General features: G+C 38.0%; 1 long non-coding RNA gene across 2 annotated transcripts; it reads left to right on the top strand.

Annotated features, from left to right (window-relative positions):
• Positions 1 to 1,950: 1,950 nt before the first annotated feature.
• On the top strand, positions 1,951 to 4,580 carry LOC113321094. Of its 2 annotated transcripts, XR_003346470.1 has the most exons (4): positions 1,951 to 2,365; positions 2,540 to 2,621; positions 2,844 to 2,951; positions 4,161 to 4,580. It is a non-coding gene; the product is annotated as an uncharacterized LOC113321094 (long non-coding RNA). The 2 variants fall into 2 exon arrangements; XR_003346469.1 differs by lacking the exon at positions 1,951 to 2,365 and having other exon boundaries at positions 2,372 to 2,621.
• Positions 4,581 to 9,576: the final 4,996 nt, after the last annotated feature.

Genomic DNA, 9,576 nt, shown 5'->3' with positions numbered 1-9,576 from the left:
TTATCCTCATGTCGGTCAGTTGTCTTTGCACCGGAATCTCTTTATGAAATCCCTTTGAAATTGGTGAAGCCCGCCTCATCTTCATTTTACCAAGATCTAACCCATTTTCACCATGAAGAGTACTCTAAAAACAAAGAGAAGATCAGATAAGGCTGCAAAGTTCAAATTACATAAGTTAAAATCAAGGGAGAAACAACAAGGTCGTTCTTTCCCCCTAAAACCTTGTCCTCCTACAATCCCTTCAAGCCTTGTCTTCTCTTAATCCCATCAAGCATACCCTCATTCCTAGAGTCCTGTACTTATCAAGAAATCCATCTCACATCTTATGAGATACTCGTGGATTTGTTTGGGTCCACACTTTAACAAGGGATCAAGCAAAATACGTTTTCTGGAAACCAAAGAGTAAAAACGAATAATCAATACCACGGATGTGTCTCTGTCCTAAAAATACAAAATTCACGACCCAAACCAAGCAAAGGAAGAGTAGTGAAGTCATAATAAGGGGTTGTGCTTGAATCAAGAGAACGTTTTAAGAATCCAACTGAAACAAGGATTCCTTACAAGAGAACGTTTTAAGAATCTAACTGAAATAAGGATTCCTTTGGTAATTCATATTGATGAACATTGCAACGCGAAGACTTGAAAACTGATGACAACTCATAAGGAATTTCGGGGTAACAAATGTGTTCCTATATATCTTCCCAACAACATACCAAAAGGGGTCTTCAAACGGAAAAATGAGCTAGGAGATGTGGTTCCAATACCGAAGTTACTACAATCTGAAAAACTCTTGAAATTTTATATGGGATTTTTGAAGTTAAAAGTATACACGGATTTGATTGGCCGAACGAACTCGAAATCAAGTCATTATTTTTGCATTAGAAATCATATTCTCTTTTCTTTAAAATATGGGGCCGGGGAACTCAAATCAGAGTCTGTATGAATAGTTTACAACCATTCTCCCTAAGTATCTCAAATCTGAAGTTTTTTTTTTTGACAAACACCTAAACAAAGTGAATCCTTGACAAATACGACTACTTCTACTCATTAAATAGTCAAAGGAATATGAATATATGATCAAGGAGGGACAAATATCAAGACTTACCGAAGATGACTCTATGGAGAACGAAGGATGGGTATCTACATCAGCAAACTCAAGATGATAAGTACTTTTGTTAACTTTTATATCAGTTTGAAGATTAGTATCGTTTTGAAAGAAGAATAAGGTTACCATCTATGCAAAATAAAGATGCTATCACTCAGCACGCCGTAATTAAGAACTCAATTCAAGTACACCAAGCATTAAAAGTTAGCACGCGAATTTCCTTTGGAGTGCAATATGAATCCTACTTCAAGTAAAAGGATGAATCTCACTTGAACAAGGAAACCAACTTCCAAAAAGAGTCCAGGATGTGTTCTACTTCTTTCTATCCTTAACCAAGTAAATCACAATTCATGCCGGAGTTTCTCCACCTCCTTGAGCGTAGACTTTTCAAGAAAAAAGGCAGAAGTAAACACAGAAGTTCCCTTAGATCGATATTTTGGCTATTTTGAAGAAAAGGGGATTTGGATAAGAGAAGTGATCAAGTTCTTATCCAATCAGGGAACCAGACCCATACACACGGTTTTGAAGTTACCTCAGCCTCCAATGCGTTCAACTAGAGTTCAAGCCAAGCAAGGAAATGAGCTTTAAGAGAAGGCAAGGGAATTCAACTTAAACAAGGAATTCTACTGTGAATAAAATTCGTGGAACATACTGGACCTGTTTCTAAACTTAGAACACGTCCAAAATACTTCTCCTTTCAATTTGATTTCAAAAGGGAAGCCTTGAAGCAAAAGGAAAAAGATTTGGGGTTAAAAGAGGAAATTAGAGGAATTGTGGGACTTGAATAAATACCCTCCATTTTAATGGGTCTTTAAAAATATCCTTATCATCTATAATTATGCCCCTCAATTTGGATAAGGATATCGATTTAACAATATATTCCAAATTCACCACCCTATCTTCTATTATTTCTCAATCTATCGATGAACTTTCCAAAAAACATTAAAACTCTGTTTATCTCCGTCGCCACCATCTCCGTTGCCACCATCTACCATCCTTAAAAATCCATCGAACCAAACTCCACCACCATCATCTCCAATACCACCTCATACTCCATTATCAGCTCCATCACTACTTACAAAAACTAAAATCTGGTGATGAATCAATTATCTTCAAAACCTAATTTCGAGAATTAGATTATTGGATTCATTTTGATTTCAACTTGATCCGGTTTGAGAAAACTAAAATCGATGATAACAATGAAGAAAGTCATCATCAATAATTGGATTTGTAGATTCAATTATCAAAACAAATTAAATAGTAAGTTTTATCTCGTATTTTTATACTTAGTGTCGATTATTAATCTTTGAATTTCAAAATGTAAAGAAGACAATTAAAAGATAAATTAAGATGTATGGAAGATATGTTTTTTGGTTAATTTGATGATTTTAGATATAGATTGTTGTAATTCGTGCTTAAAAATCTCTATGTAAGGTGGTGATGTTGGCGGTGGTTGTGGTGGTGGTTTACGGAAAATGGTGGTGGTGGTAATTACTTCTTGCTGCGAAAAAAAAAGGTATACAAATGATGGTGTTGGTGGTGATTTTATGGGTTGGTTTATTATCAATTATTTCTCTATACTCTGTCAACTGTTGGGCATGGTGATTGTCTCCCTAGTCTACACCAGAATGATATTTGACGTTTTTTATATGATTCATATAGATATTTAAGTTTTGCATGTTTGATTTGTTGAAGATCAATACTGGATTCAGTATGTTTGTTCATCATTTGGTTGCAGGGAATTTTGGAGTTTGGTTTTTGTGAACATGTTCTAAAAACTTGGGAAGTAAGCTCTCGTGCTTGCTAACTCGAACTTCGTTTCTCCATTCTCATGCTACTAGCTTTGGTGAGTCTTCAAGTTTCTCTTTTAAATTCCAAGATAAATTTATGGATCACTGGTACATTTTTTGGTTGGCTGAAAGTTTGAACTTCTGCATGTGCTTCTGCTGATGCTAGAGGGAAACCTTACCTTTGTCATCTACTGTTGAATGTCCAATTCCAATTAGAATCTTTAAATTAATGGATCACGGTTAACAAAGCTTATCATCTAGTGAACAAGCTTATCATCTGTTGATTAATATATTTTTTTCCAATAAATGTTTCACTCTAGAAACTTAAGTTTTGTGCATTTAGTCTTTATACAGCTCATAAATATTTCAGCTACTATCATGGTTTTTGTTAAAATACTAGTGTGTGTGTGGTGTGGGGTCTGTGTGTGGGATAGTATGGGATAGCTGGTTTTGTAGTACTAACGGGGGAGCCTTGGATATGTAGTAAGACACTCACCGTTTCGCTCAGTTTTTTATTTTTGGTCGTACATGCATGCACATGTCCATAAACAGATAGGTAGAGTGGTTGTTACAGTGCAATAAGCAGAAGGTAGAGCGGTTGTTATACAGTGTTCTTATTGCATATAAAATGCATTTCATCTCTGCTGCTTACCTAGATATCGGTGGTATTGTTCTCTTGATTACCTAGATATTGGTGGTATTGTTCTCTTGATGCATTTATTGATTGATTCGGTAAGTTAATTTGCTTGAGTAATATGAAATTGAGAAACATCCAAGTATTATATTTAATCATTTAGACGAACTTGTGGTGTAATGGTAGCACAACTGTTTCTATATCAGAAAGCGCGTGTTCGATTCAAGTCAGGTTCACTAATTTTAGTACATTACTTTTGGGGATCAATATGGTTGTTGACACCAGATTTTGGGATCAACTTTGCTTGTGACGCCATATATTTTTTATTTTTAGTTTCTTATTTTCAGATTTTTGTTTTGGGGATCAACTTCGAATGTTGACACCATATTTTGGGGTCAACTTCGGTTGTTGAGGACATATTATTTTTTTCTATCTTATTTTTAGATTATTTTTGGGGAACAACTTCGGTTGTTGACACCAGATTTTGGGGTCGACTTCGGTTGTGGGCGCCATACTACCTTTTCATGATTTTTCAATTTTTGTTTTGGGGATCAACTTCGGTTGTTGACACCAATCGTGGAATCAACTTCGGTTATTGATGCCATATTATCTTTTTCTTTCTTATTTTCAGATTTTTTTCTTTGGGGATCAACTTCTGTTGTTGACACCACATGCGACAGTGGTGAACTGGTGGCGGGTGGTGGTGGATTGGCGGAGGGCGGTGGCGGATCGGCGGAGGGTGGTGGTGGAGCGGCGGTGGCAAACTGGTGGTGGTGGTGGCGGTTGGTAGGTGGTGATCGTTAAGAGGTTGTGGTGGTGGGTATTTGGAGGTGCTAGTGGTGGTAGAATGGTTGCGTCCGCGGTGAAGTGGTAGATAAAAAAATTATTGTATTTTGGAATAGAGAAATATATTATATGAGTGAGGGTATTAGAGTAATCTATTTTTAAATGGATACGATTTTCAAATGATAGGGGTATATTTATTGTTTTATAAGGGTGTATTTGTTGGGTATCAAAACTAGGGGTATATAATTAATATACCCAAATTAGAGGAATTTGGATAAAATAAGGAAACTGGGGGTTTTCTTTCTTCTAAAAATTCCTTCAAACCATGGACAATCCCTTTTCATGCGTGAGGACGCTCTTCTAGGCTAGTGGGATGTGATTTATTCTCTCAGAATTTTTTCAGAGGGATCAAAATCGAAGAGAATTAGGGTTTTGACGAAAATAACCCTAATTTCAAGAATTTGGTGAAAAAAGAGGATTTATTCTAAAAGAGAGGGGACCGAGTCTCTCACATTCTCTTGGACGGTTCTCTAGGAATCTCTCAATCCCTTTTATCTCATTACTCTTCAACAAAAAAACGAGCTCATAAGGGACTTTGACCAAAATACCTTTATATTGCAATTTTGAGTATTTTCAAAGAAGAAAGCCTTAATACAGGTATAGAATGACCAAGCTCTCATATAATCATTCCAAAGGACTCATACACGTGAATATTGAGTTCTATAAGTGTTCGAGGAATAATGGAATCAAAACGGAATCCAGGAAGGCATAATTTCGAGAGAAAATAAAGGGAATCTAGCTCAAAACAGGGAATTCAGATCCATGATTTCCAAAACCAGAACCAGAGACACGCCAATCCCTCTTTCAAGACGTAACTATTCCTCGGGAGGCTCCATGTTTCTCTCATGCCAAAGAAAAATCAAGCTCATAGTGGTTTTTGACAAAAATACCCTTAGTTTCAAAGGGATGTACTTTCTCTAATAAATAGGAGTCTGATTGGCACAAGGAATTAAACAAGCTCTCATCACACAAGGTGTCGACCCCACAATATATATGCACACCTTCCAAGCCTCGTCAATCCTTTCCAGAGTGTCTGAAGGAGTCAAACGTGAACAAAAGATAAATTAGGAAGCCTGAATTCATAATTTACATAGGATAGGGACTCAGTAACTTCAAAAGTAAATGCATATATTTTCTCACGGACCCTCACAACCATCAAGGCTATCCAGGAAACCTTTCAAAAATTCTCTCTTCCCCACATACTCGCATATACAAACTCAGAAGCTCAAGGATGCACAAAGAGAGAAAATTAGGGTTTTAGCCAAGTAAACCCTAACTAACAAATTCCATTCGACGAAAATTTTGTCTCATCAAGAATTCATTATCATGTCATTAACATCCAACACAAAGTCCCCGGAAATTCCAAGGTCCAGAATCGATTCCAAGTCAGAGTTATAACAATTGAAGGCTAAACATCAATTCAGGGATTCTGCAAGTCTAATAGGACGAAAGAATTGTAATTGAGTATGGATGATTTGTTACCATATATATACTCATCATAGAATAATCAAGGTTCTACTCTGAGTAGGAGACTTAATGTAGATGGTGAAATTTGGATAAGGGGTAATAGTGTCATTTCAATACTATAGATAGAATTCAACTCTAATGGGAGAGATTAAGACATTGGACCTCAAGGCATCCTTAGACACGGTTTCTAGTATACGTCCCCGCGAGATACTGCTGGTCGTGAACCAGAACATCAATTTAGCGCACATCCTCGACGAGATACTGCTCATCCTGTAGGTTCTGTAGAGCGTAAAACTTCCCCGACAGACTTATGAACCAGAACATCCATAATTCCAGCATGTCTTCGCGAGAAGCAGCTGATTGTGATGCAATGATTCCTAGTATACATCCTCAACGAGATGCTGCTGGTCATATAGGCTATGTAGATGCGTAAATACGTCCCCGGTGGACTTATGAACCAAGGCGGAGATTTGCATATATTCTGTAAGCACGACTCAACCCTATTTGAGATCAAGGACTGATTCGTAGTACATCATCACGAGATACACTGGTCTTGTCTGCTCTAGGCTCTGGCTCGACTTACTGAGGTTTCCGAATAACTCCTAGGACATCCACGCGATATACACTAGTTATTCTGCCTCCGGGACCTTTCGACAGACTCCTAAAACATCCTTCCAGGATACACCGGTCTTGTTGGCCCATCATATGGATACACAGTTGATTCCCAGAATATCTCTGCAAGAAAAACACTGGTTAAAGACCAGTGAGACAAAGTCTTGCAGAGGCATTAATTGGGCGTACAAAACTTTTTTCTCTCTCAAGACGAGTCCCAGCTGACCATAGAAAGATTCATATCCATTAAGAATATCTTCAGAGAGATTCTGATCCATCTGCAAAATCACAGAGAGATTCAAATCTCTCTGCAAAATCACGGAGAGATTTTGATCCGTCCGTAAAACCTCGGAGAGATTCAAATCTCTCTGCAAAATCTCGAAGAAATTAAAATCTCTCTGAAAAATCATGGAGAGATTCAAATCTCTTCGCAAAATTTCAGAGAGAATCAAATATCTCCTCAAAATCTCGAAGAGATTTACGACGCCTTACCTAGCGGTCAAGCCTATTTCTCAGCCTTTCAAACACACTCACGGCTAGTAAATTGAGCCTGAACTATACATGTCTATCCAAAAACGTGGATAAGCTTTCTTGAGCTCTTCATGCTCAAAAAAGGGACGTACAAATATAATATGTTCTTCACATGACATATGTGACCGGACATGAAGAGAGGGAGACCACCCTCAGCTCTTTTCACACTCTACACATGATTCTTGAGTAATTCCATGCCTTTTCACGTGACTCATCCTAGTCATTCACACAAATCATAGAATATCTCTCTATCTTGGCCAACTCGGATAAAAATAATTTTTCTCTCTCAGCACATCATCATAAAGGATGACTCAGCTCCTTGGTACGTCATTAACAGAGAGTAGCATTATCTCACATTCTTTCATGGCTTCAAGAACATAATTCTCCAAATACTGTGGCTTATGTATCTGTCTTGTTGATTTTCGCAGTGGAATAGGTTGAGCTACTTGAGCTCCATCGTTTTCTTCTTCTTCTTCGTTATTCTCTGCGTTTTCGATGTTCTCTTCTTCTTCTTGATTATCATCGTCGTTTTCATCAGTGTTGGTGATTATGGGTCCTTCGCCTGCACTAATTACTTCACCCCACCTCATGTGAAACATTCCTTGGTCCATCGTTAGTTTCTTTCCAGTTCCAATTTGCTTTCTCGTCGAATACAACATCTCGAATCTCTACCATTCTCCTCGTTGTTAGATTGTATAACCTGTAAGCTTTGGAACCAGGCTCAATTCCTAGATGCACAAGGGCATGTGATCGATCATCCAACTTCTTAAGAGTTGCAATATCGACTTTTGCGTATGCTTTGCATCCAAACACTCTTAAATGGTCTAGGTTTGGCTTATTCTTACGCAAACTTTCGTATGGAGTCATGTTGTTAAGAGCTTTCGTAGGTATCCTGTTTATTAGGTATGTGGAGTGTCATAAAGCTTCTCCCCATAGATAATTAGGTACCATCATAGCTTTTAATGAACTCCTCGTCATCTCCACTAGAGTCTGATTTCTTCTCTCCACCACTCCGTTTTGTTGTGGTGTATATGGTGCTGTGAGATGTCGTTTGATTCCGTTAATGACGTGAACTCTCCTCCTCTATCCGTTCTAAGCGTTTTGACCTCCTCTTTTAACTCATTTTCTATCAAATTCTTGAATACTTTGAATCTGTCAAACGCTTAACTATTCTCTTTCATAAGGATAGAGCGCATGTATCTTGAGAAGTCATCTATAATAACAAATATGTATTTGTTATTTGCAAGGGTCGGTGGTGTAATGGGACCACATAAATCGGCGTGGAGGAGCTCCAATGGCTTTGAATCTCGAAATTTCGTTGCTTTTGGAAAACTTTGGCGTGTTTGTTTCCCAACTATACATGATTCGTAGATTCTTGATTCATCGTTTATCTGCGGTAGTCCTCGAACCATCTCGTTTTGAAACATTGCCTTTATAGTCTTGAAACTTATGTGTCCTAATATTGCATGCCACTTCCATGTATGATCTTCAAGGCATTCGTTTAGGCACATTGGTTTCCCGATCATAAGACTAATCTTGTCGAGTCTATTATGTGATCGTGAGACTCTAACCAAAATCCTTCTACTCGGGTCATGAACTGTTAGATAGTCTCGGCGTATTCTAACATCACATCCAACTTCTGTAGCTTGTCCCAGACTCAGGATGTTTCTCTTTAAGTTCGGAATGTAGTAGATGTTTGTGACGAGCTTCTGTTCTCCGGTCTTGCTTTGAAATAGGATTGATCCTTTACCTTCAATCTCTACATAAGAACCATCTCCAAATTTCACTTTTCCTTTGATTTTCTCACTAAGTTCAGAGAAATAGTGTCTCTTGCCGGTCATGTGGTTGTTGGCTCCGTTATCTAAATACGAAACTCCTTCTTCACCTTCCTTTTTTTCGTAGTTCTTTGGTATTAACTTCTCTTCGTTTAAGAATACCACTTCGTGCATGTAAAGGGTTGTATCCGCTTCCTCTGTTTCATTATTGTTTGCCTCTTGCATCTTTTGTATTCTTTCAGGACATACAGAGGAGAAGTGTCCCAGTTTATCGCATCTGAAAAAAATAATAGTCGATCTATCCCTCCTTTTTTTCCTTGGTTTTGATCGTTTTGACTTGTTGTTGTATCTTGCGAGTTGAACCTTCCTCCTCTTCCTCGTCCTCTGCTTCCTCTACCACCTCTTCCACGACCTCTTCCTCTTGTCGTTGTCGTAGAGCTTTATTGATAAGAGTTCGTGTACAAGAGTTTTACTTGAGTCTTTCCATTGTTTTCTTCATCAAGGATTCTCTCTTCATATGCTTTTAGTCTCCCAATTATGTCTTGGTAGCTTGTCTCCTTTAAATCTAAGACTTGTTCGAGAGAGGCTATGATTTGAATGTACTTGGATCTTGGTAGAATATTGAGAAACTTCTTTACCAGCTTGTTTTCATCAATAGATTGTCCAAGTGACGCAGCTTTTGAGGCTATCTCCGATAGCTTTCCCGCAAAGATATCGATGGTATCAATTTCTTTCATCTTTATTCTGTCAAATTCGGACATTAGGGTTTGTAGACGTGCTTCTTTAACTCGGTCAGCTCCGAGGTTAGGTGCTTTG

This window comes from Papaver somniferum, chromosome 11 (genome assembly GCF_003573695.1).
Source record: "Papaver somniferum cultivar HN1 chromosome 11, ASM357369v1, whole genome shotgun sequence".
Taxonomy (NCBI): Eukaryota; Viridiplantae; Streptophyta; class Magnoliopsida; order Ranunculales; family Papaveraceae; genus Papaver; species Papaver somniferum.
The sequence above is the reverse complement of the archived record's forward strand: the minus strand, read 5'-3'. Positions and strand labels throughout refer to the sequence as shown.